This window comes from Pteropus vampyrus, unplaced genomic scaffold, assembly GCF_000151845.1.
Source record: "Pteropus vampyrus isolate Shadow unplaced genomic scaffold, Pvam_2.0 Scaffold19, whole genome shotgun sequence".
Taxonomy (NCBI): domain Eukaryota; kingdom Metazoa; phylum Chordata; class Mammalia; order Chiroptera; family Pteropodidae; genus Pteropus; species Pteropus vampyrus.
Genome location: NW_011888800.1, coordinates 11,732,170 through 11,759,173, shown reverse-complemented (window position 1 = coordinate 11,759,173; position 27,004 = coordinate 11,732,170). Strand labels below are relative to the sequence as shown.

The 27,004-nt window shown below is 36.3% G+C and overlaps 1 pseudogene; it reads right to left on the bottom strand.

Annotated features, from left to right (window-relative positions):
- Positions 1-25,305: 25,305 nt before the first annotated feature.
- On the bottom strand, positions 25,306-25,421 carry LOC111736402 (annotated as a pseudogene).
- Between the last annotated feature and the right edge of the window lie 1,583 nt (positions 25,422-27,004).

Sequence of the window (27,004 nt, the reverse complement as noted above, 5' to 3'; positions counted from 1 at the left end):
TCCAGTTGCCTTAACAGTCTCCCATATGTGCTCTCTGGATGAAGTAAATTAGGAGAAGGATTCTGGGATCAAAGCAGTCTCCATGCTGGAGAAGGAGCAGGTTCCCCTTGGTTTGGAGCACAGGAGTATGACTATCCAGCAAAGGTTGCTGACTCCCTGGTAATTGTTTTAAGCCTCGAGGGCTTGATAGCCAACATTTTTTTTTTTTTTTTTTTTACACTGCAACATAGACTTTGGCCCTGATCTGAGCACACCCTCCCTTGCCTCTTGATCAGCACGGGTCAGTGTGGGACAAGAACACAGGGCTTTCACAGAGGACTGCTCTTAGGTATTCCTGCAATTCAGAGGGATTGGAACAGCACTGGTTGGGATGGCCTGGTGTGACTAACAGGTGATTCTCAGGTTGAAATGAGAAATGGGGAGCTTTGGGGTAAAAAATCAGGAAGAATGAGTTATAGAACTCTTACTAAGGATTATGAAACTTAAGGCATATTATTTTATTCAATTGTTTTTATTACGGTACATGAGAAGAGCGCAGATTTTGTCTTTTTGCTTAGCTCTGGTATCCTAACAATTCCAAGTTTCAGTTTTGTTTTCTATAATGTTGAGATAACATGTAACATGAGGTTATTGTTCGGAGTAAAGTAATTAATTTTGTGAAAACATGACAAATTTTATAGAATAAAACCATAAAACCCATATTACATTTAGATATTACTAAAGTCCAGCGACCAACCTAGTGGTCATGTCAGAATCACTTGGGGTGCTTGGTTAAATGATACATGCCACCCCTGCCCTTTTCTTTCCCCATTATGATCTGTCCCTTTAGTGTGCTTCATCTCTTCTCTCCCACTGAATACCATTGCTTCAGTGATGCCTGTTATACTGCGTTCCATAAGCCCTTCAGAGTAATAAAAAGGATTAGACTAACTGCCCTCAGCAGTGAATGCTAGAAAAGCAGGGACCATATTTGTATCCCCAGTACTTAAGACAGTGTGTGGCTAAATACGTATTTATTGAATGGACAGGTTGATTGATAACACAGAGATTATCATCAGAAAGGTGAATGTATTTCTACTACTATAATACAGCATTTAAAAAATTTAACTGTCTTCGGTACAGCTCTGAAACAAAAATAGAATATGATAATTCTTTAACATCGTCAAAATGTAAACTGCTCATATCAAAATTTGATATAGTTCTTAGTGGTAAAATACAAGAATTCTTTGTAAAGAAAAAAAGCCATGGATATCAGTCATCAATTGCTACTATTACATACAATGCTTTTAAATGTGCTAGCCAAAGTCATATCAAGAAAGTGAAATATAGTCATAAATATTAGAAAGGAGGCAAACATTGTAAAATTTTCAGAAGGAATGAGTTTAGCAAGGTTAATAGTTTATAAAATAATGCAAAAATCACTAGCTTTTCATGTCAAATACCACACAAATATTATTGCGACATATAGTGGGGAAAATATCCCATTCACAAAGGCAAATTAAATATATATAACACCTGAGGGTAAACTTGGAAAGAAATATGCTGAAAGTATATGAAGAAAACTGTAATGCTCTTCAGAGGAACATAAAGAAGACAAGTAAATGAGGAACCAGATTTTATTCCTATTTGAGAAGTCTCAATGTGATATGTCCATGATCTCTAAACTAATTTCCAAATACAGTGTAATTGTAATTGAATTCCCAATGCTTTTTTTTTTTTTTGGTGGGGAGTATTAAAGATTGCTTTAAAAAAACATTTGTAACTGTAATTGTAATATATAACTAATTTGAATAGTTCTGGACAGAGAAGGTCATTCTTGCCTGCTTGTGTGATAACATGTATTTTAAAGCTATAACAAATAAAACAGCTATAGTGAGCAAGAAGAAGCATCTAAGTCAGTGGAACAGAGTACAGGAATAAACACAAATTTTAATATAAAAGTTAAAATAATTTAAATATGCAAATTATTATTATTTTTTTAGTGGTTAGACATATAATTCACAAAGTGATTTCCCCAATAAGTCTAGCGTCCACCTGGCACCATACATAGTTATTGCAATATTATTAACTATATTCCCTATGCTGTACTTTACATCCTCATGACTATTTTGTAAATACTAATCTGTACTTCTTAATGTGCAAATTAAAATATAAATATGGTAGCATTTCAAGCAACAGGGAGAAGATAAATTATTAAATAACCAAGTTGAAACAACTGGTTATCCATTTTGGAAAAAAAAAAAGAAAAAAAAGGCTAGAGTCCTATTTCACACTTTAATGTCCACCAAAATATAAATTTCTAATGGATCAAATACCTAAATCTTCTAAAGATATTATAAAAAAGTTTAAATGATTATTTCCACAAGCCTAAAGTGGGGAAACAATTTATAAATATGACACAAAACCAAAAATCACAGAGAAAAAGACTAATATTTTTACTATAAAAATATAAAAATTTATATCCAGTGAAAAACAATAAAACTTGAAAATACCAGTTTAAAACAATTTGCAATATAAGAACAAAAGGAGTATTATTATTTTCTAAATAACAGCTGTATTGAGATACAATTTACATATTGAAAAGTTCACTCTTTTAAAGTATATAAGTCAGTAGTTTTTAGTATATTGATAGAGTTGTGCTTCCATCATAGTCTAATTCTTGTACATTGTTATTACCCTAAAAAAAAACCTTCTATCCATCAGCATCCTTCCCCTGTACCCGATAACCACTAGTCTACTTTTTGTCTCTAGATTTATTTGCCTGTTCTGGACATTTCATACAAATAGAAGCATACAATGTGTGACCTTTTGTGTCTGGCTCCTTTCATGTAGCATAAAGTTTTTAAGGTTCATCTATATCATATTAGGCATCAGTGCTGTATTCTTTTCATGGCCGAATAATATTCCTTTGTATGGATATACCACATTTGTTCATCCATTCATCAGTTAATGGACATTAGAGTTGCTTCCACTTTTTGGCTATTATGAATAATACTGCGACAAATATTTATGTACAAGATTTTGCATAGACATATGTTTTTATTTCTCTTGGATACATATATATATATGTAGGAGTTCAATTGCCACTACAACCCTATGTTTAATTTGTTAATGTACTGCCAGACTGTTTTTCACATTGGCTGCACAATTTCATATTCCTATCAGCAATGTACGAGGGTTCTAAAGTTTCTACATCCTCATCAACATTTGCTCTTTTCTTTTTTATTTTGAATATAGACATCTTAGTGAGTATGAAATAGTATCTCACGGTGGTATTGCTTCGCATTTTTCTAATGATTAAAGTTTCTGAACAACTTTCCATGTGCTCATTGGCCATTTTTATATTTTCTTTGGAGAAATCTCTATTCAAATTATTTGCCTATTTTAAAATTGGATTATTTGCCTTTCTATTAATGAGTCATAAGAGGTCTTTATATATTAAGAATAAAAGTCCCTTACCAGATATATGATTTGCAAATGTTTTCTGTCATTCCATGAATTGTCTTTTTCACTTTCTTAATGATGTCCATTGAAGAACAAATTTTTAAATTTTAACAAAGTTCAACTTATTTTGTATTTCATTGCTTGTACTTTTTGTGTCACATCTAAGAAATCATTGCCTAATCCAAGATCGCAAGGCTTTACACCTATGTTTTCTTTTAAGAACATAATAATTTTAGCTTTTATATATAGGGCTGTGATCTATTTTGAGTTACTTTTATATGGTGTGAGGCAAGGCTCTATATTCATTCTTTTGCATGTGAAGAACTAATATTCTTAATATGTTAAGTATTTCAATAAGAAAAGATACAAATACGTCAATAATAAAAGGGGTAAATGATATTGAGCAGGTAATTTCAACCAACTGATCTATAAAAAGACATCAAATTCAATAGTTATCAAAATGCAAATTAAAACGAGGAGTTATTTATATTCAAAAGAACATTTATATTCAAAAGAGCATTTAAAAGAACAGTAAAATCCCATGTTGAAAATGAATGGGGATGTGAGCATTTTTGTATGTGTTGGTGGGAGCAATTTGGGACTATGTGTCTGAATGTAAGTTGTGCTTATACTTTTAAGCAGAGGGTTCTTTTCTATGAATTAATTCTTTAAAAAAGACAAGTAACTGCCCATAACATATGTATACTTAGGGCTATTTATAACCAATAAGTTTCAAACAATCTAAATATCTATCAATAAAAGAATATTTAAATTATGGTTTATTAAGTCAGTGGAATATTATACAACTATTTAAAGTGATGAAACATATTAATATTTTATACACAGAAATACATCTTCTAAAGATAGGCTATAGAAAAGCTTATTTCATATACTTCTATTTTTAAAAAAAAAAACTAAAGTGAAAGATATGTGTGTATATATAAATCAAAATGTTACAAATCTCAGTCATGAAAAAGATAATTTTCTTTCCTTTACACTCCTCCATGTAATAACATAAGCTTTTTCTTTCTTTTGTTGAGTAGAAATTAATTTTATTAGCAGAAAAACTTAGTCTTTATTAAGAAAATTGTAAAAAGATTTTTGGTATGTCCCATATATGATGCATAAGCACACATAAACCTACCCTATTTTCCCACCTCTCTCCCCACTCTAAAAAGAAGAGAGAAAGAAAAAAATGGGCCATTATTTAGTATTGGACCCAAATATTTTTATGTCCATTATTGATTTAAATATTTCACGGAAGTTTTATTTTTTGGTTGCCAGAATTAGAAATTGTGTTAATTTTCTACTTTCTTTTATAAAAATTTAAGTTCACAGAGTAGAAGCCATATTTCACAGGCATCATTTTTCCCTGCAGGAAGTTTCTAGAAATTGTCACAAAGTGAGCTGCTTTATAATGGCTTCCTTTCTCTTTTTCCATAGGAATATATGATCTACCTGAGAGTTTACATGGCTGACCAAAAAAGATGTTATGTTATTGATATTATTACATAAATAACAGCTATTAAACAATGTCAGATTTATATTTAATGTCCTATTAGAAAAGCATGAAAATATTTTTATTAATTTTACAAAAGGCCCAGAAGTACTATAAAATGAATGTATAGTCTATAAAAATACAATTCCACCATGCCATAAATTACAGTTAGCTAAAGCTAATGGGCTACCTAGAATAAACATTAAACACTTGATTAATAATATGTACATCTGCTTTAGAATTTAGAAATACTTTGGAGAATTATCTCAATAGATTGTGTCCTTTTTGAAAAAGTTGTACATGGAAATTTGATATAAGAATGTTTTTACTCTCAATAAATTCATGAAGCTGTAGTCTCCCCATCTATCCTTTTTTAAAAAACATGCACACACATTGCATCATAATAATTTTTTGGAAGCACTGACAAACATTTTGCTATAAGAGGGTGATTGGAAAGTAGAAGTATCTTGAATTGAGTTTTCTTGCTTTTCCTGTTTTCTCTCCTTACCCCAAACATAGCCCTCCCTTTCCTACTGTACTGAGGCTAAATGCAAGAGGGCAATTTAAGCTTCATGTTTAGGCATACCTTGGAGAGACAGCCACTATTTTCTATTTCTGGTAGCTTATGTTTTCTGCATTCAATATGTTGATCTGTTAATAAAAAGAGTGCCAAATGTCTGAGGTCTTTTCTAAAGGTAATTTGGTATTGTGGAAAGAGTATCGCATAGAGACAAATAAAGCTGGGTTTATATCCCAACTCCACTCCTTAACAGCTGCTTGACCTTGGAAAATTTACTTTAATTTGATGTTTTAATTTTTTTATGTCTAAAATAGAAACAATATTAATCCTCTTAAAGTTCTTAAGACTTAAATGAGATAACATTGACAAAGTACTTAGCATAGTGCTTGGCACATAGTAAGCTTGCAATAAATATTAGGTCTCATGCTCTTTTACCTACAACCTATGATTATATGCAGGTTAGTTTCAGAGATGAAATATAGGTGCTAATCGAACCATGTTGGATAAAAGGAGAAGTGAAATAAAGACTTCTGAAAGGCTGGCATGGGCTAACCCTTCTCATCTTCACTGGGCTGGGTACAAAGTAGATGTTCAATAAGTTGTAAAGATAACTAAGATAAAAAAGCAATTTAGGACTTATTCTTTGTTCATGTTCTCTTATTTTATATTCATAGTCATTTTCCTTAACAAGCCTTTGTTCTCTCTGCCATTTTGTTTTTATTTATTTTTTAAAATAATTTCTTAGTTTTCAATTACAGTTGACTTACAGTATTATATTAGTTTCAGGTGTACAACATCGTGATTAGACATCTACATAACCTATGAAGTAATCACTGATAAATCTAGTACCCATCTGACACCTTACATTGTTACCACAATATTATTTACTATATTCCCTATGCTGTACTTTACATCTGCATGACTATTTTGAAACTACGAGTTTGTATTTCTTAAATCCTTCCCTTTTTCCGCCCATCTACCCAACCCTCATCCCATCTGACAATCATCAAAATATTCTCTGTGTCTAGAAGTTTGTTTCTGTTCTGTTTGTTCATTTATTTTGTTTTTTGGTTTTGTTTTTTTTAGATTCCACATGTAAGTGAAATCATATGGTAATTGTCTTTTTTTGTCTCACTTATTTCACTTAGTATAACACCCTCTAGGTCCATCCATGTTGTTGTAGATGGAAAGATTTCATTCCTTTTATGGCTGAGTAATATTCCATTATACATATGTACAACTTCTTCCTTATTCATTCATTTATTAACGGACATTTAGATTCCTTCCATATCTTGGATATTGTAAATAATGCCGCAGTGAACATATGGATGCATATGTCTTTTTGAATTAGTGTTTTGGGTTTCTTCAGATAAATACCCAAAAGTGGAATTACTGGGTCCTTCTTTGTCTCTTGTTACACCTTTGTTTTAAAGTCAATTTTGTCTGGTATTATTGCAACCCTATCCTTTTTCTGGTTTCCATTTTCATAACATATGTATTTTTCCACCCCTTTATTTTCAATCTGAGTATCTTTTGATCTGAAGTTAATGTCTTGTAGACAGCATATGTATGGGTCTTGTTTTCTTATCCATCCGGCCACCTTATTTTTTGATTGGAGCATTTAATCCTTTTACATTTAAAGTCATTGATACTTTACTTAATAGATGTGTAGTTATTGCCATTTTATTATTCATATTTTATATCTTTTTTCTTCTTAAAGAAATCTCTTTAATATTTCTTCTAATATTGGTTTGGCGATGATAAATTTCTTTAGCTTTTTCTTATCTGGAAAGCTCTTTATGTACCCTTTGATTCTAAATGATAGCTTTGATGGATAGAGTAATCTTGGTTGTAGGTCCTTACTTTTCATCATTTTGAATATTTCTTGCCAATCCCTTCTGGCCTGTATAACTTCTGTTGAAAAATCAGCTGACAGTCTTACGAGAACTCCCTCGTATGTGACTGCTTTTCTCTTGCTGCTTTTAAAACTGTCCTTTTGTTTTTAATCTTTGGCATTTTAATTATGATATGTCTTGGTGTGAGACTCTTTTGGTTCATCTTGTTTGGGATTCTCTGCACTTCCTGGGCTTGTATGTCTATTTCCTTTGCCAGGTTAGGGAAATTTTCTGTCATTATTTCTTCAAATAGGTTTTCAATTATTTGCTTTCTCTCTTCCCCTTCTGGTACTCCTATGATGCGAATGTTGGTATGTTTGATGTTATCCCAGAGGCCCCTTAAACTATCCTTTTTTTCTTTTTTCTTTTTTTGGATTCTTTTTTTCTTGTTGTTCTGATTGGGTGTTTTCTGCTACCTTGTCTTATAAATCGCCAATTCAGTCTTCTGCTTCATCTAACTTATTGTTGATTTTCCTCTAGCATATTCTTGATTTTTCTCTAATGTATTCATTTCAGTTATTGTATTCTTCATTTGTTTTTTTTTTGTTATGTTTTCTATCTCTTTTTTTATGTTTTCTCTATTCCTTTGTTAAAGTTCTTACTGAGTTCATCTACTCTTCCTCTAAGTTCATTAAGCATCCTTATAATTAGTGTCTTGAACTCTGCATTTGGTAGATTGCTTGTCTTCATTTTGTTGAGTTTTCTGGAGCGTTCTTCTGTTGTTTCATGTGGGACATGTTTCTTTATCTCTCCACTGTGGCTAGCTCCTTGTGTTTGTTTCTATGTATAAGATAGAGTTGCTAAGTCTCCTGGACTTAGTAGAGTGGTCTTATGTAGTAGATGTCTTATAGGACCCAGTGGCATTGTCTCCTTGGTCACCTGAGCTGGGTGCTCCAGGTGTGACCCTTCTATGGGTTGTGTGTGCCCTCTTATAGTAATTGAGCTTTAGTTGCTGTTGGCATGTTAATGAGAGGGACTGACCCTCAGGCTAATTGGTCGTGAGGACTGGCCATGACTACAGTGGAGGAGATGTTATATAGGGGCTGACCCTATGAAGCAGGAATAATTTTAACAGTACTCTGGTGCCTGCCCAGTGTGCCCTTCAGGTGTGTTGTTTGCAGAGGCACTGGGTGATGCTCCAGGGTGGCCCAAAACCAGGCACTGGGTATACCAGCCTGGGTCCTCCTGGGTGGAGCCCTTCTGCAGACCAAGGCCAGCCACTATCTGTACCCTGCCAGGGGCCAACTGGCATGAGCCACAAAGTGATCTACAGATGGCCGCCAACCATATTGGTCTTGAAGATGCCTCAGAGAGGCCAAGCTATGAACCAAGGCTGGCTGTCACTAGTGCCAGGCGTGGGGCTGCTTAGCAAGAGGTGGTGGGCATGCCAAAGCCAATGCTGCTTGTTTGGGGTTTGTGAACCTCTGAGAGGTTTTTAGGAAAGTCTACAGCATGAACCAAGACAGGCCATTTGTATGGAAAATCCACTGGAGGCGGCTTGGGTGGGTCCACAAATTGGGTGGGGCGGGGTTTCAGGAATCATCAAGGTGGGACAAATGGCATTAGCCAGGTTGATGAAGACTCAGATATGATAGTTGTCTGTGTCTACATGCTGGATGGGAGTCAGGCTCAATAAGGGAACAATGTCTCCTGTCACCACCTCTGTCTAGGGGGAGAGCTACTCCTCCAGCTCTTACTGTAAAGCCAGAAAAATCAATTCCTCCCCATATGTCCCCAGTACCTTTCTAGCTGCTGCCCCAGCACTGGTACTGAGTAAGTCTGTCAGCGAGTAAGTCCATGCATGTGTCTTTTAAGAGGAAAGACTGGGACTCAAGAAGCTCTCTGTCTCTTTCAGCAATAATCTCTACTGGTTTTCACAGCTAGGAGTTGTGGGGACTTCTCTTCCTGGCACTGAAACTCTGTACTGGAGAGCTCAATCATAAGCCTGGGACCCCTTGCTCCTCTGAGGGAAACTTCACAGCCAAGATATCCCTCCCAATTTTTAACTGCCGCACATGGGTGTGGGACCACCCTGATTTGCATCTCTGCCCCTCTTTACCAGTCTCCACGTGGCTTCTGTATATCCTTAGTTAGAGGGCTTCTGTTCAGCCAGACTTCAAGTGATTCTCAATGGTGGCTATTCTGTAGTTTAATTCTAATTCTGAGGCGGTCACAAGAGGAGGCAAGCACAGCGTTTACCCACTGGGCCATCTTGACCAGAAATCTCTCATAGCCATTTTTAAATTTAAGTTTATTGAATGATACAATGAAGAATGTTTCAGCTTCTACTTTGAGATGGCGGTAGGCTATAACTGGGCCTGAAAAGTCATATTACTAGGAACCTAGTTAGTCTCAGTTTATGTGAGGTCAGTATGTGTGATATATTGTGACAACTTGGATAGACTGTGACTGCAGGATGTTGCATTGACAAAGATGCTGTGGCTGCTGGAGGACACATGGGGAAAGAATATTGTTAGTTATGCCTGCCATTGGTACAAAAATACTTTTCTTTATGCCCACCATGGGTACAAGAAGAGGAACTAGAAGCCTATGTGCCATGTATTTTTATTTCATATATGTGAATCAGCTATACCAGAGGAAAAATGGACGAAGGGAAAAAGTAACAGGTGATTTCCAGACAGAAAAGGAATAATCAAGTTTATAAATGTTTCTCATTTAGTAGATTCACATTTTTAGGTTTCATCTGTATCAAAATTTTTTCATTTTCCTCTTGAGAAGTTTTCTCTAGTAAAAAGATCTTAGTAGCCATGCTGTAAAGAAGCCTTAAGAGAGTTTTATTTTTATTGCTAGAGGTTTTGCAGTAGAAGCAAAAAACATTTATAAAATTTTGTTCTTGCCATTGGAGAGTTTAATCATTTTGTCTGTTAAATAACATCTAAGCTTACACTGGCCTTTTTTTTTTCATTTCTCATCTTTTCCATGGGTTACATAAAAAGAAAGGCAGAACATCTAAAATAGCTTGCATTTAAATGTTTATTGACTATTCCCCCACTTCACCACAAGTACTGTTCAAATGTTAAATTTCATGGACTATGCAAAAAATGTGTAATTCCAAAGAGATCTGACTAAACCTATATTTTAATAATGAGGAAACGCTATTTTGAGAAAAGATTTAAAAGGGCACACAGTTTCTACAAACAAGTTAAAGATCAAGTGATTTACGATAGAATAGACTCAATAATAAAGAGATTCTAAAGATCATCTATAGCTAAGTCTTCCATTTTACTGATGGGAAAACGGAATCCCAGGCAATTAATAATCCTTTGGCTTTAGTGAGTTAGGTAAGGACCGTGTTGAAGTGGAATCCAAGTCACTTGAGACTCAGTCATAGCATTTTCTACCAAATGTTACTGCCCCTGAAAAGAGCTGCATCAGAAGTTAAGTATAAGTATTAAGGATGCTAGGCTTGTCTAAGGGAAAGGGTGGGTAGGCTGAAGTGGAAAATGAGGAAATTTGAATCACTGATAGACATAAAATTAGATTAACTAGAATTAATCTCGAATCAACATAAGGAAGAGAGATTTTGAAAGAGACTGACTAACAATTGAAAAACAAACAATGGGCTAAAGGAGTTTTGGAATCTGAATTCTAACAAGTATAGTTTATTAGATTATTATCTGAAAATAATGAGAAGGTAGGAGTAAAACAGGATCAACCTTGGAATCCAATTAATATTAGTCAATAATTAACCAATAAGAAAAAATTGCTACAATCTTTACTAGTGGGAGAGGAGAAGAGGCAAGAAATGGCAACAAACCAATGGGCACTCTGGCTGTCCTGAGAAGTTCTTACCGGGAGCTCAGAGAGGAAAGCAAGGCAGAACGTTCTCTTTTTAGGAGAGTAGGATAACTGCTAATCCTTAGAATGCATACCAGGATAAACCTGTGAACAGACATGGCCTTCCTGAGCTTCTTGGCTCTGGCAGTGAGAAGTGATATTCAGGTCCCTACAACTCCATGCCTTGTTTCCAGAAAGTTCACAGATATGCATTGCCCTTGCCTTTCCTGGCAAAGGTAAAGCAGCTGAGACATCCTAGTACGTTCTTTAAAACCTGGGCCTATTGTGAGAGTGACAAGAACAGTAAATACATTCTTTTCCCTATTTGATAATTTTACAAAAATGCATTGGACACCAATGAAGTACCAAGCAAAGTGTACCATAGTAATAGAAGCCTGGGTAGAACTTAACAAGGTGAGGATGATGATTACAGTAATAATAATAATAGCAATTACCAAGTGTATTGAGTGTCTATTGTGTCAAGTACTTAATTACTTTACAAATGTTAATCTTTATAACAAATCTATGAGTCAGGCATTATTATTACCAGTATTATATGTATATTGTATGCTCAGACAGTCTTTAGAGCAGTGGTTCAAAAGCCAAGTCTATCACTATTTGTGTGTCCTAGAGAAAACAACTGAATAGAGACTTGGTTTCTTAAATGCAAAATGGGAGTATTAATCCCACATTGCAGGGTTGTTGGTGAAGTGCCTTTCACAGCACCTGGCCTCTGAGTAGCCACAGAACAGATGTCAGATCCTTACCACTGGTCTCCATCCTTCCTCTTTGTTTTGCCAGTAAGGGAAGTCACCAAAGGCTTTTGCCAAGTTTTCTCACCACAGAGAACCCCTCTTGCTTCCCCCTCCCACCTTACTTCTAAAAATAGCTGCTGAGCATTGCAGTCTCTAAGACTAATGTCTAAAGTGTATCGTTCAGGCTGAGAGAAACCCCTAGAAGTCCTTTGTCCCTCTTGAACTTTCCAAGAGACCTGGTTGCTCAGGAGACTTTCAGAATTTCAGCATCACACAACTTTGACTTCTGGAGATGGGTGGAGATTGCAGATCATCCAACCAACACTTGGAGTAGATAACATAACCTGGTGGATTTGAAGGCTGGGTCATCTAAAGAGACTTTGGATTGGAAACAAAATTTTAAGTTCCTAGTAAAAGCCTGGGAAAAGTGGAGTTCAGATCATCTGCTTAACCCATCAACTGATGTCAAAAAAGCACATTGGAGGTGAGTGAAGAGAGGACTTCTCATATGTTAAGGAAAAATATATTTCCTAGTGGAGAGAGGAGAAAAACAGTGTAGATACGCTTGCACCGTTGTAAATACGTATATGTTCTTTCTTGCAACCAATGCTAGAAAATGTGTCCTAAACTACCAACGACCTGATTCTAACGATACATTACTGAAACCTATGCTTAGTGGATGTACTGATGGCTTACTGGTTACAAAAATGTCAGTTTAGTTTATCATAGATCAATAACTCATTACATTCTCCAGAATATACAGAATCCAAAATGAATCAACTTGCTGTCACATCCAAGCATTCAAATCCCACACCAATATGAACCTTCGGTCATGTGACTCTTAATTTTTCCTTCCTATAATAGCGCTTTGGGGATTAAAATACATTTTATATTTTTTTAGATGGAGAAATAATAAATATTAGGCTTAGATTTCATTTGGAAATACAGACAGGTGAAGGGATGGGATCAGATGATGATAAGAATTAAAGACTTCATTTAACAAGACCTATAAATTCATGTGTAGGGGGGCACATGTGTGTGCACACAACTCCTGTTTTTCCTAGTTATAAGTTATCAGGGCTTCCATAATTCAAATTAGCAAATATTTTCCAGCTGATTTTAGCTGAGACCATTTTGGGCATCTTATAAGGGAATGAAGATGTCCAGATTGTCTCTAGATTGTTTACCCCGTAACCTGTTAGAGCCTGAAAGACTGCTTCACTGAAGGGAACATAATTTACACAGCTATGCTGGCAAAATTCTTAAAGGCAAATAGGAACAGAAACACATCACGATTTTTCTTTTCTGCATTTGCAAAAGTAGAATTTGGGTTTGGCATTGGTATTACCAATTAGCTTGAGTCCACAGAAGTTTGATTTAACGTTTGGATGCAGATGAGGCACTTCATTAAGTGTGCCTACCAAATAGGCACTGACCACCTAGTGGCTAGGCAATCTGCTTGTCTGGGTCACTTAGGTTTTAAGCTCTGAGGGCATATGCCAGGCACAATGTTGCCATTCAATGAATAATCTCCATCATTATTAACTTTAATTTTTGCCTGAGGCAATGCCCTGCTCAAAAGTCTAACGTGTTTGGGGCTCTGGATCATTTCCCTGTTACCAGCATACGTTACTATTTCAGTAATTGTAACACGTACTCTAATTGGACACAGATGTATTTTAATTACCAACCTTTTCTGCAATGACTTTTTGTCTTTGTCACTTTCATGTAAAAATGATTTTGATTTGAGAAAAGCTGCCGTACTCTTCTTAGGCCCTGCTGCAAATCATAACTTGCAGTTGACTGGCCACAACAGACACATGCATTGATCTTTTCACAGCTGGGTTGTTTGTATTCATGTGAGCCTAAGAAAAATATTGCCATTTGTATCAGGTGAGTGAATGCACAGCTCTGCCTCAGGCCTGTAAACCTCAGCATGGAAATTGATCGGGACAAGCAAGAGGCTTAGACTTCACCCAAGCAGCCCCTAACTTAGCTAGAGAGGGGCATGTGAGCAGGACAGGGGGAGAGGCCTTTTGCTTGGAAGTCTGCTTACTTTTTCAGTTAAGAAAGGGCAAAAAGCTCTCTTCTAAATTTATGGCTTGGTGGATTAGAGGTATAGAAGTCTCAAGCTCTTAAACCAGGATCTTTAGACCCTGAGATGTCCATGGACTAAGGGAGAACTTGACCTCTCTGATATTAAATACAAAATTTTGTGCACATACACATTTTTTTTTTTCAGATTCTCTAAGTTGCCATCATGTAAAACATCAATGTACTAGACCAATGTTTTTCAAATGTGAGCGTGTATTGGCATTATCTGGAGGGCTTGTTGAAACATTAATTCTTAAACTCACCCCAAGAGTTTCTGATTCAGTGGGGCTGGTGTGGGGCATGAGAATTTATATTTCTAACAAGTTTCCAGGTGATTCTGACACAGGTGGTCTGGGGACTACATTTGAAGCTCACTGAACTAAACTAATACAAGGTCTCCAAACCTATGTGAACATCGGAATCACTTGGGGAACTTTTAAAAAATACTAGAGGAAAGGATCTATCTGTTCTAGGTCTCTCTCCTTGGAGGTCAGTGGCAGTCGTTTCCCTGTGTCTATTCACATTGTCTTTCCTCTGTGTGCATTTCCACATCCAACATTTCCCTTTTATTATAAGGACACCAGTCATATTGGATTGAGGCCCACCATAATGAGTCCGTTTTAACTTGATTACCTCTGTAAAGATCCTATCTCCATATAAGTCACATTCTGAGGTACTGGGGATTAGGACTTCAACGTATGAATTTGATGAATTTGGAGAGAACACAATTCAACCTAAAACACTAATACTGTTCTTTCTAAAACTGCAAATATCTCGGGTTGGGGAAGGGATAATCTCTAGTCCTTTTTGCCGATTTCCTATTCAAACCAATGCCTTTTATAATTGCAGAAAAATGAATATTTTGCAAATATTGTCTTCTTAGCCTATGATTGCAGATTCCAAGCTTTTCATATGATGCTTTTGAGGCAGAGAGTGAAATACCAGAATGAGTTCCCAGGATCACTGCTACATAACTAGAAAATAGATGATCATTCGTAAGCATTATAATAAGCCCACCCAGATGACACCCATGAGTCACATCTGCAAACAGACCCCAAGAAAATATGAACACCCTTTCCAGTTTAATCGCCAAGAATTTTCCAACAGGTTTATGTGACTCTGCTTTGCTCTGAGCATTGAAGAATGTGTTTTTAATGTAATGTGACAATATTTAAGGTGCTAGACAACCTTGTTTTCACAGTTTAACTGTGCTGAAGTGAGGCTATGTTGGCAGCATGCTTAGGGATTTTTTAAAGGCAGAGCAAATTGTGTACTCAGCAAGTGGACCTTAACTAGATCATTACCAAGGTGGAAGAACAGTAATTGGCATGGAAGAGTGGGAAAGCAAAGACAGTAAGTAAAAATGCTTTCAATATTCTAATATGTTCACAGTGGAGGAAGGAAAACTCTGTGGAATAAATAATACTTTCAAATATGAAAGTATAATTAAGGTAAGGGCTTGAGTGGGCGGGGCGGGTGGCATTTGAGAAATACATTTCTACTACCACCAATGACTTAGAAAAATGCCCCAAACTGAGCAGAACTCTAGATGACCATTTAACTAAAAGGAGAAAAAGTATATGAATAACCTTGCTGAAGAGCTTTGGCTATTAAGTTCAAGGAGCTCTTAAATTCTTCACTGAGATCCAGGCACTCTAGCCATCTTCCATTTTCTCGAACATCTCAAAGACCTTATCCCATCTTAGAATCTTTGCCTTTGCTGTTCCATCTGCTAGAAAAGCTTTTCCTTTGACTCTTTGCATAAAGAAATCCTTGCCATTTTTGGGTTTCATTGTGAATGTCACCTCTTGAGTAAAGTTTTATTTTGCCATTCCATCTACATATGTTCCTTCTCTCATTTTTCTTTGATAAGTTTTCACATTTTATATGTTTCTACTTATTTATTGGTTTTTCTTTTACTAGAGCAAAAGTTCCATAAAGGCAAGGACTATACAACTAGCACTTGACCTATGGTAGGCACTCAATATAGATACTTTGAATGAATGAATGGACCAGGCTAATAAAGGTTTTACGAATATGAACAGCTGACCAATGTTACACTGGAACAAAAACATCACCGAATCTCCCATCAGACATGGTTAAGACCTCCATGGGCTCTGTCCTACATGGGAACATTATATTTATAATCTCAAATATTCAAATGAATCCTGCAAGATAAATGCTATTATCATTATATTATAAAAGAGAAGCTTAATAACTTGTCCGAGGCCACAGACCTATGATTCAAACTGAGGATTATCTGACTCATATTTTCATTTTATCATGAGAATAACAATTGTCTCTTAAGTCACTGTTTTCTCCTATAACTATGGACTAAAGCAACCAGTGACAATGGCAAAGATGGGAAAAGTGTTTGTACTGCCTACCACCTCAGTAAATATAAATACAGGTGAGAAAGAGCATGTTTCAGCTTTCCTACCTTCCTTTCATTTCAAGCATCCTGATAATTATGTACAGCGATAACTGTGATGGGTTATATAGGCTTTTAGGTATCATCCTAGAACCCTAGCTTTAAAAAATAATAGTTCCGAAGTGAAAAATAGTAACATTTATAGTGGAGAAACCTGGAGACACCATTTTAACCAAGTGATCAAAGTTAACATCATCTGTAATGAGACATATTGACATCAAGTACCTTCTGATATGATGCTCTGAGATGGGTTTCATATAGCTTCTTTGGTATTTTTGGAAAAGATATGATGCTCTGAGATGGGTTCCATATAGCTTCTTTGGTATTTTTGGAAAAGATGCATAGCCTCATTTTAATCATGAGACAACAGAGATAACTCCAAATTGAGACACATTCTAACACTTAACTAGCCAGTACTCTTCAAAAGTGTTATATGGTCATGAGGAACAGTCCTAGATTAGAGGACACTAAGGAGACAAGACAACTAAATGCAAGATGGGCCCCGGATTGACTCGTGAACCAGAAGAAGCGCGTTAGTGGAATGACTGGTGAAATTCAAATAAAGTCTACAGATTAGTTAATAGGATTGTATCAATAGCGATTACTGTTCTATGGTTAGGCAAAATGTTACCATGAGGCGAAGAAGTTGGGCAAAAGGTATAACAGAACTCTTTTTGAATATTTTTGTAACTTTTTAAAGTTTAAAATTATTACAAAACGAAATGTTAAAAAAACAGCATAGTTTCTAGAAAAAAAAGATGTTCCAATTTCTAAAAACTAAAGCTAAAACAAAAACCTACCAAAGAGAGTTTGGAATAAAGTTTGCTTATAAGTTGGGAACTCTAAGTTTGGTGCCACTGGGAACTGCTGTGCAGTTCCAATGGCTGTTGACTGATATCTGAAGGTACAATGTGATGATGCTTTGTTACTATTGTGTCTTCTAGAGGAGGAATCAAGAAAAAAACATGTGGAATCTATAAGATTTACTCCCCTCCCCTTCACCACTTCTTAGGAAAATGAAGAATTCTTTGTAGAGAATGTGAATAAAGTCCGAAATCAAGAAAGGAAGCGAATACTAATTGTCTACGTAACAAGTATAACATCTCTTAAGACTTGTGGTTCCTCTTTTCTCTGCGTATCATGAAAGATTAATTCAAATGCTACCCTTTCCCTATCTTTACCAGCATACCACACCTGAAAGAGACCAGGAAAAGTTTCACAATCATTTAATTATGAGCCAGTCTCTGGGAGCCATGACTTCTCAGAGCTATAAGGGAGAATTTCTTAGGTTTTTAGGCTTCTGAGCTTCGCAGTAGATGCCAGTTGTTTTCGATTGTGGCTGGCCTATAATTTCATAAATGGGCAAAACGCCGTGCCTGCAGATGGGGCGGCACAGGGTGTAATTGATGAAGGAAGCCAGCGCCTCTGTCTATATGACAGTAACTCTCTACTTAATAGAGGAATGGAGACATACGGCCATGGAGGAGCTTTTTAACAGCAGAACCAGCCTGCCCAGGCAGTGTGTTTCAGGGAAGCACTTGGCTCTAAATCCTTGCTTTCCCCACCCCACGGTAAATCTCCTGCTGCCCAGGAAACCCCTGAGGAGCTGTGAATAGGAGAGATGATGATGAGCAAATTCATGCATACAGAAAAGCTGTGTGCCCCAGCAAGCTCATTTCATCAGACTATTGTGGAAGCTGATGTTTTGAGGAAAAGCATGCCAAGCAGAAGGGGTTAGGAATGGAGTCAGGACCTTGCTCTGAAATAATACAGTCCAGCTCATTTCCCAAATAAGTTGGCAGTGTAGCTACAGGGAGTGGCAGAGCCAGAGAAAATTTGGCTTCTCAGAACCCAAATCTCTCCCTTTGCTAGAATTTTTAGGCTGACTGGGACTCCTCATTGCAAGCTCTAAAGGGAGGACAGGCACTTCTTCATTTCAGCCAATGCCCAGGGCCAGCCCTGACACTGTGACATTCAGGGAAAGACACTGCAGAAAGGAACCCAAGATCTACTTATTTTCTAATGTTCTTGCCTATCACCTCATTGAACTAGAAGCTGACTTTACAAGGCCTGGATCTTTACTCTAAGATATAACCAAGTGCCTAAGCATGACAAAATTCTCTGGGAATTGCCATCTGATTGGTATAATTTTATATGTGCTCATTCGTGAAAGAACCAAACCAACCTATACTAAGGATTTCAGTTACATGCTGTCTGAGACTGCCTTCCTATAGTGACTTTTAGGATTTCAGTCCTTTCTGAACAGGTCCTCAAAACCTAGAAACGTTCCAACTATCCACATAAAAATGAAATTCAAAGGAGTGACTAAAATTAGAAGAATACATTTTAAAAAATCTGAATATATGTGTAATTGTTGAGCATGGGGAGTGTGAACAGATATCGTGCATTGCAATGTAGAGTCTCAGCTAATATCTGCCACTGGCCTCTGGACCCTCCTTTTCCTGAGTGGGTCTTTCGACAGTATTAAACCCATGAAACTCGTCATGATTCAAAATGGCTTATCCATGACTCAAAATTGGTTTACACTGTCTTCGCCAACTTGTACAATGAGCCAAGACTCATTTCCTTTGCCTCCCCAGTCCTCTTTTTAAAAAAGTCCTTTCGTCCAACCAAAATATGCATGAGATAAATTTGTATAATTAAAACGTAATGGTTATATGTGGGTAAAAAATCTAGCCAGGAATATTAGCGAAAGAATATGAACATTTACAAATGTAAGGACCTTAGCAAATATTTTGTCAATCCCTTATGTTTCAGTGAGGAGACTGAAGCACAGTCTGGCAAGATTGCCAGGTTACATTAATAGATGGTCAACTCAAAACTAGAAAACAAATCCTCTTCCAGTCCATACAAATCCTAGTCCATTCAAGATATGCTGCCTCATACATGTTCCTCTCTCATCCCCAGTCAGTGTGAATCATAGAATCTCAAGGTTGAAATTGCAATTCTCTCTAAAAAATTTTTTTTACCAGCTTAAGTAACTCTATGACAAGTAATGCACTATCTCCATGACTTTAATAATTGTGGAATAAATGAATGCATAATAATTTTAATCCAGCTTCTACATGACGATTGCCTTTTTACTATCTGAAGAATAATAATTTTTATTTAGACTGAACTTTCATACTTGCTTCAGTAATTCTTAGCTTTTATCTTGGTTTTTAGTGTCTTTATCACCTGGATCCTCTTTTCTGAATCTGCTTCTAGCGTAGTGCCCGATATGATGCTTAGCATAGTCTGATCAGCTCCAAGGAGAATAGGCCTCTTTGCTACCTTATTTAGAGCCAAATACTGTATTAATGCATACTGTCATCATTTTACCTTTTCGGTAGCCATATCATGTTTACTTTATGACCTTAGTATATACTCAAACTCCATTTCCTATATATTCTATCTCTAATTTGCTGGTTTTATTTACAGCCATGGCTTTAGTTATATATGTATGTTAACTTTCAGATGTGTACCTCTGAGCTTAGACCTCATTCATGAGTTCTAGATTTTTATGCCCAACTGTACCCTGATGTTCTGTACTTGGATAGCCTATAGAAATATCAAATTCCACATGACCCAAATTTTTGTCATTCTTTTCTCCTTAAACTGCTGTCCCCTCAATATTTCCATCTCACCGAATGGCATAATTATACACCTAGTTACTCGAGTCAGAAATTTTGGAATCATCAATGAGTTTCCCCATTCCCCTCCCTTCTCATTTCCAATAACTCACCACATCCAGTTGTTTCAACCTCATAAATCTCTCTCTACTTTTCTCCATTCTTGCTATTACTGGCTATCAGCCTGGGCTCCTCCTCCACATGCCTACATTCCACACGCTTCAGGTTGATACTTCTAAGACTCACAGCTAATCATGTTGCTTTCCTACTTAAAACTGTTCAGTGGGCTCCCATTGCTTTTATAATAAAACCTAATCACTTAATGTGGCTTAAGAGAGCTTTCATGATCTGGCTTTTGCTGCATTTTCCAATTCTTTGAATAAACCATGCCACATACTGTTCCTTTCTGAAACATTCTACAACTACGCCTTACCTAGCTAACTCCCAATCTTTCTTTAGATTCCAGCCTAAATATCACCTCTTGGGGCTTAGAAGAGACATCCTCCAGAGAAGTTAGGTACCCTAACACTATTTCTACTACCATGACACTTGGCCACACATTTTCGTTCTGCTAACTAACGACATTCCCTCCCTGTGTAGGTCCCTGCTGAACTCTACGTGCTTTGAAGGCAGGGCAGCATTTCAACTTTGCCCATGACTGTATCTGCAGTGCCTGGCACTGTGGCAGGCATACTGTAGGTGCTCAAAATTATTTGTAGAAGGATGAAAATGCAGGAACTTCCATTTTATCTCTTTATATTCCTAGCTCTATTCCATTGCTTATGTCTTTCAAATTCTTTTGGAGTATTCTGTCACTATCAACACTACTTTAGTTTTAAGTCACCTACGGTTTTGATAAGACTATCTTTTGTGTGTTCATTCAAGTAATTTGACATGCATATTGAAGTGGTAATGAGATCACATGCTGAGAGACAGTTGTGATTGGAGAGTTGGAGGGACTGGGAGAGTGGCTGACCAGGAGGACAGAAAAAATGACAGTGGAGCTACCCTAGGGACTTGGTGGCAACAGTGAATTTGTATAATACCTTTTCTTCTTTCTTTCTTACTTATTTGTTTGTTTGTTTGTTTGTTTGTTTATTTTTATTATGGTGACGTTGAGTAACAAAATCCAGTAAGTTTCAGGTGTACAATTAAACAGTAAGGCGCGCGTGCGCACACACACACTGCATTGTGTGTTCACCACCCATAGTTAGATTTCTGTCGCCACATATTTGACCCCTTTTACTCCATCCTCCTCCCCTATGTATAATACCTCTTCACTGTTTTGTTGGTTTAAAATGTTAGCAATCTAGGTAAATGTGTTATTATTGAGTATGTCTTAAACCTCTTTGAGGTAGCTTAGCTTGCAGAATCTCACTGTTTAGGGGAAAGATACACATGAAGTCATGTGTATCTTTCCCCTAAACATTTTTTGAGTCTGTCCAACCATAGTTATATGCCTAACCTTCATGTCCAGAAATGAAACAATAATTGAAGCACTTTAAGAAAATTTCAGGAGGTTGAAACTTAGTTAAATGACCTTCTAAGATGTCTAAATGCTGAAAATTTTCCCTTTTGCTCCCAATTCATGACTTAATTTTAATTTTACTTGTGAATCATTTTGAATAATTTTATATGGCTTATCTTCCTGGAAACAAAGTAGTTTATAAATGACTGAAGTCTTCTTAACAATATATCTTGCCACTGTGTAGGGATGTATCATTTACTTCTATCTGGACAGTAACTGAGAGTAAATATCAACATTCTCATTTAAATAAACAATATCCAATATTTTCATTTCTATTTCTGTCTTCAAATCCAGACCTACCTGCTCTCTGGTGGGCTCTCTGTGTCAGTAATCATGCATTCCTCCATTGGTCTATTTCTCAGATATGCTTCTTTAAATCAGGCTGCAGTTCCCTTCTTTATGAGTTCTCCTACAAGTATTGAGTGAAGTCTAAAGGATATGTAGAGCCACAACAGGAATGTGGCACATCTCCCTGCCGTCAGTTTTACTTGTAGGTTGTATCAGACTCCTCGTATGGTCAACCCCAGATCCTTTGGACCTCACCCATCTCCAAGGTGCTTGGTTATATCTCCTACCATAGCTGTTTTGGTTTGGGGCTCCTGCTAAAAGTCTCAGGACCCTCCCCCAACTCCTGGACTCAGACAAAGAACTACCTCACCAGTAGTAGATGTGGCTTGCTCTGTGGCTTCTTGAAAGGGCCTGAGGTTCTAAGCCAGAAAGTAGAAGAGTTAAATCCCTGTGGGCAAATTTGATAAATATGGAAGGGAATCATCAGATAAATTCCCCCATCTCCTTCCCCATCTCCCTCCTCTCAAAAGGCTGTTCAGCAACACATTAGTCCCCATATAGCCATTAAAAAAACTTCCAGCCAGACCAGGCAATCAGCTCTGTTTGCCAACTTGGTGATACCTCTCATATTTGCTCTCTCAACTCTGCCTCCTCCCTGGGATTGCATTAACCAATGAAGTGTTGGCGTGAAAGCATTTGACTCAAGCTCTGTTTTCCAGGGACTCTGAGAAAACTTTTGAATGGTATTACACAAGACTTTCATGACTTCTATGATAAAACTTGACTCTCCAAAGTTAGTTAATGCTCATAGTGGGTGTTTGATGATATACAACCAGACCCTTTAGAAAGACAGGCTTGTTCTCATCTGCTCTTAGGAGTTTATCAGTGGAAACATTTGAGAAGACATGGAATAAATAAGGTGTGAGTTTTTCAATATATTATTTAATCTTACATTTTAGTCCACTTTTTTTCCCTCCTCTTCCTTCTTCTTTTGTGACAATTATCATTTCACTTTCATTTATCACTGGTTTTTATACTGTTTCCTTATGTCTCTGATATTTGGTATTGAGTCTGGCATATAGAATCCATCCAACCACTATTTTTAAAGTCAATATTTAAGTGAATATGTATGATTAAATAAATGAATGGAATAACTTTCATTTTTCCATAATAATTATTAGACGAAATAATTGAAACAAATTAAAAAAAAACAAATTAAAAAAAATAAAATTCCCATATTAAAAACTCTCACAATTGGCTAATATTTAACTTTCAATTATAATTGGATAACTGCTGGCATAGTAACCTTAGACAAGTTACAGTCATTCATATATTCAGTAGATAATTACAGAGCCCCTGGTATGTGCTAGGCATTATTATGGACTCTAGGAATCACAGCAGTATATTACTTAGTCAAAAACTCTTGTATATGTGGACCTTACATTCTATGTCATGCTTCCGTGCTTCAATACTAATTATAAAATGTGTATAGTTCTTATGAAACCTTTTTAAAAGAGAAAATATGGTCATAAATATACATATATTTCAAAACAGTACCAAACATGTAGTCAACACTTAATAAATACTAGTTTGTTATTGTATTTGTTATTACGCTGGGGAATATTCCATAATACTGCATATTGAAAGCATAATTCTCTTTTAGTGCAGGTAGGCATAAGCATCTTTTAGGGAGAAGGATAATGTGGCCCATAATGCTTTTCTTCCTGCTAAAACTGCTAAGGTGTGAAGACGATTGAGTCTGCCATTCTGAAGATGACTCCATATTGATAAAGAACGTATCTATCCCTCTAAAGAAACCTGCCTCTTTATTGTCTGCCTTCAGCATCTCTTGGATTTTGCTACAATTGGTATTAAACTTGAGGAGAGTCTCTAGCATGTTGCTAGAGAGAAGTAACATTACACATTACTGGGATGGAACTCAATGAAGATGCAATGCATTTCCTTTATACAGACAATATTTCATTCCATCATGGCCTCAATGCCTAGAGTCCCAGAGAAGAATGAATCACTCATGTGCTAACACAGCAATACTAACACTTAGGTATGTGATATTAATACTAGCAACACTTAAATAACCATTTTGGGCATGCTCAGATGTATAATGTCAGCTTATAAAAACAGAGCAAATATCGATACAAAGTAAATAAAATGTCCAAGGTTGATTGTTTTCTGAAAAGAACACAGACAAGATATACAACTAAACTTACATCACGTTCTGATAAACAGTAGGTACCGAACACAAAAAGTGCTGTGCTTTCCAAGTACAGAGTTTATAATATATTTCAAATTTAAGGATTCTGAGATTTTCATAAACTACTAGCTTTTCTATTTTCAGAACTTGGACATCATGGCTTTTGGGTGAAGATCCTGACATAAAAATATGCCCACAGAGAAATCATTTCTCTTCATGGTCTGTTGTTTGGAGACTCGATGCAACCATGGGAATTAAACCCGAGCGTGTTCACTGTGTGCAGGAAATCAATCAACAGCTTTTAGATGCTCTTTTGCTGGGGAAATCTGTCCCCCTTCTCTCAAATGGTGTTTTCGTGGTGTCCAGGGTTTCCATCTTCCTATTTCTCAGTGGACACTTGTGAGGAGAGTTTTATGTACCTGCTCAGACCAAACAAACTCACATCAAAACAATTTAATTTTCAGCTTAACTAGGATATTACATTATTATTTGGTAGAGTTGTGTTATTCTTGGAGTATAACGCTGATTGATTTGCAATATAGTTTAATTGGTCTTTTACTTGTGTAGGATGATAAGCCTAAGACATTCTGATAAAGACTAATTCAAGACTTGGTGTGCAGGGTGAGTAAACCGAGCTCTGGAAATGAAAATTAAAGAGGGAAGTTGGTCACTAAGGTCACCCATTCTCTACATATTTTCTTTTATTACTTAAAAATATGATTTAGAATGAATGATGTGAATATTGCAGACATAACTGACACAAAAGTGGCACTGTTTGGGGCAGGCTGTGGCACCTTTGTCTCCTGACATAGTAACTTGTCCTAGGAGACCTAAGAGCTACTTTTACCCTTTAGGGGTCTGTATATGTCCCCTAAATCACACCTTACTTAGTGACATTTAGTAAGATTAACGTTATGAAGCTGAAACTTGGCCTTTATAAAACTGAATATTATTTGATACAACTAGGCCATTTGACTTGAAAGCTTTTTCTTAAAGAATAATTTTTATGATAAAGACGTTTATTACTGATTACACTTGAGAAATTTTTCCAACATCAACCACCTCCCCATGATGATCTCTTCTTCAGGTGAAAGAATACTAATACAACATATGATAACAATTATAAACCTACCTTTTATTTTATATGCTTTATAATTAATCATTTATATGCTTTATTCATTTTATTATTGTTATTTATTATTATTATTTATGCCTACAGCACCTGGTCTTCCTAGGTGGTCTCCCATCCAAGTATTAACCAGGTCCAACCCTGTTTAGCTTCTGAGATCAGACATCGGGCTTGTTCAGGGTAGCATGGCCATAGACCATGGACCGTGGCTCCACTGGGGTGCGAAACCAGGACCTTCTGTGTGTAAAGCAGACGTGCTAACTGCTACACTATGAAACTACATCCAATCATTTATACGCTATAAAATACTTTAATATTAATAATCATTTCATTTCAATCTCACATTGTCATTTATTACCTAAGGACTGGAAAGGTAAATGTCATGTCCGATGTCATATAGTGACTGAGTGACAAAGATTGGTCTGAAGTAAGTAGGCATTCATTCATCCATTTGTTCATTCAATTTTTTATTGTAACAAATAACACATGACAGAGATCTACCCTCTTAACAAATTTTAAGCATAGTATTGTCAACTATAAGCATAATGTTGTATGACAAATCTATAGAACTTTTTCATCTTGCCTGACTAGAACTCTATACCCATTGATCAGCAACCCTCCATTCCCCTGCCCTATCCCCTGACAGCCACCATTCTACTTCCTGCTTCTTTGCTTTAGGTACTTTGTATAAGTGAAACCATGCAGTATTTGTCCATCTATGACTGGCATATTTCACTCAGCTTAACGTCCTCAAGGTTCATCCATGTTGCAGCACGTGGAAGATTTCTGTTCCTTTTTAAGACTGAATAATTCTTTATCCATACATCTGTCAATGGGAATTTAGTATTTTTTTTTTTAACCTCTTGGCTATTGTGAATAATGCTGCAATAAATATGGAAATGCAAATATCTCTCTGAGAATTTGATTTCAATTCTTTGGGATAAACACCCAGAAATCGGTTTGCTGGCTCATATTACTTTTATTTTTTAATTTTTTAAGGAGCTTCCATACTATTTTCCATAGCTGTGGCACCATTTTACATTCTCATAAGGGTTCCAGTTTTACTTTCTTTCTATATTTATTTTTATAATGGCCATCCTAACAGATGCGGGATATTATCTCCTTGTAGTTTTGATTTGCATTTCCCCGATGATTAGTGATGTTAAACATCTTTTATACATCTGTTGGCTGTTTGTATGTCCTTTTTTGGAGTAATGTCTGTTCAAGTTCTCGGTCCATTCTTAAACATGAGGTTATTTGTTTTTGGCTACTGAGTCACTGGAGTTCTATATATATTTTAGATATTAACACTTTATCAGATGTATGGTTTGCATATATTTTCACTTTATATTATACCATCTAGTAATTGCCTATGTTAAGTCATTTGAGCAGTGGGCAAAACTTCACTTTGCAATAGATATCTTAGTTTTTGATATGTCCAGGTAACTACATTTATGTCACTGGCTTAATTTCTTTGAGCACAAGGACAGAAAGTCCTTTCAAAGCATGCATGTTATCTGGAAGAGGCAATACATTAAACAATCAGTACCCATTCTTTCATATAGAAACAAATTTATTAAGTTTCCACCCTGTTCTTTGGCTCAACATTCTTAAATGATATGACACTAAATACATGAACTCTAGTGAGTGAGGAGTGTCAATTCACTTGAAAAGCAGGAGAACATACTCTGGGATCTGGGATACATTTCAAGGAGCACATCTGAATCATAAGAAATAGTATACAGAATAATATGAGGATTCTGGGTATATGCTAGTTGCT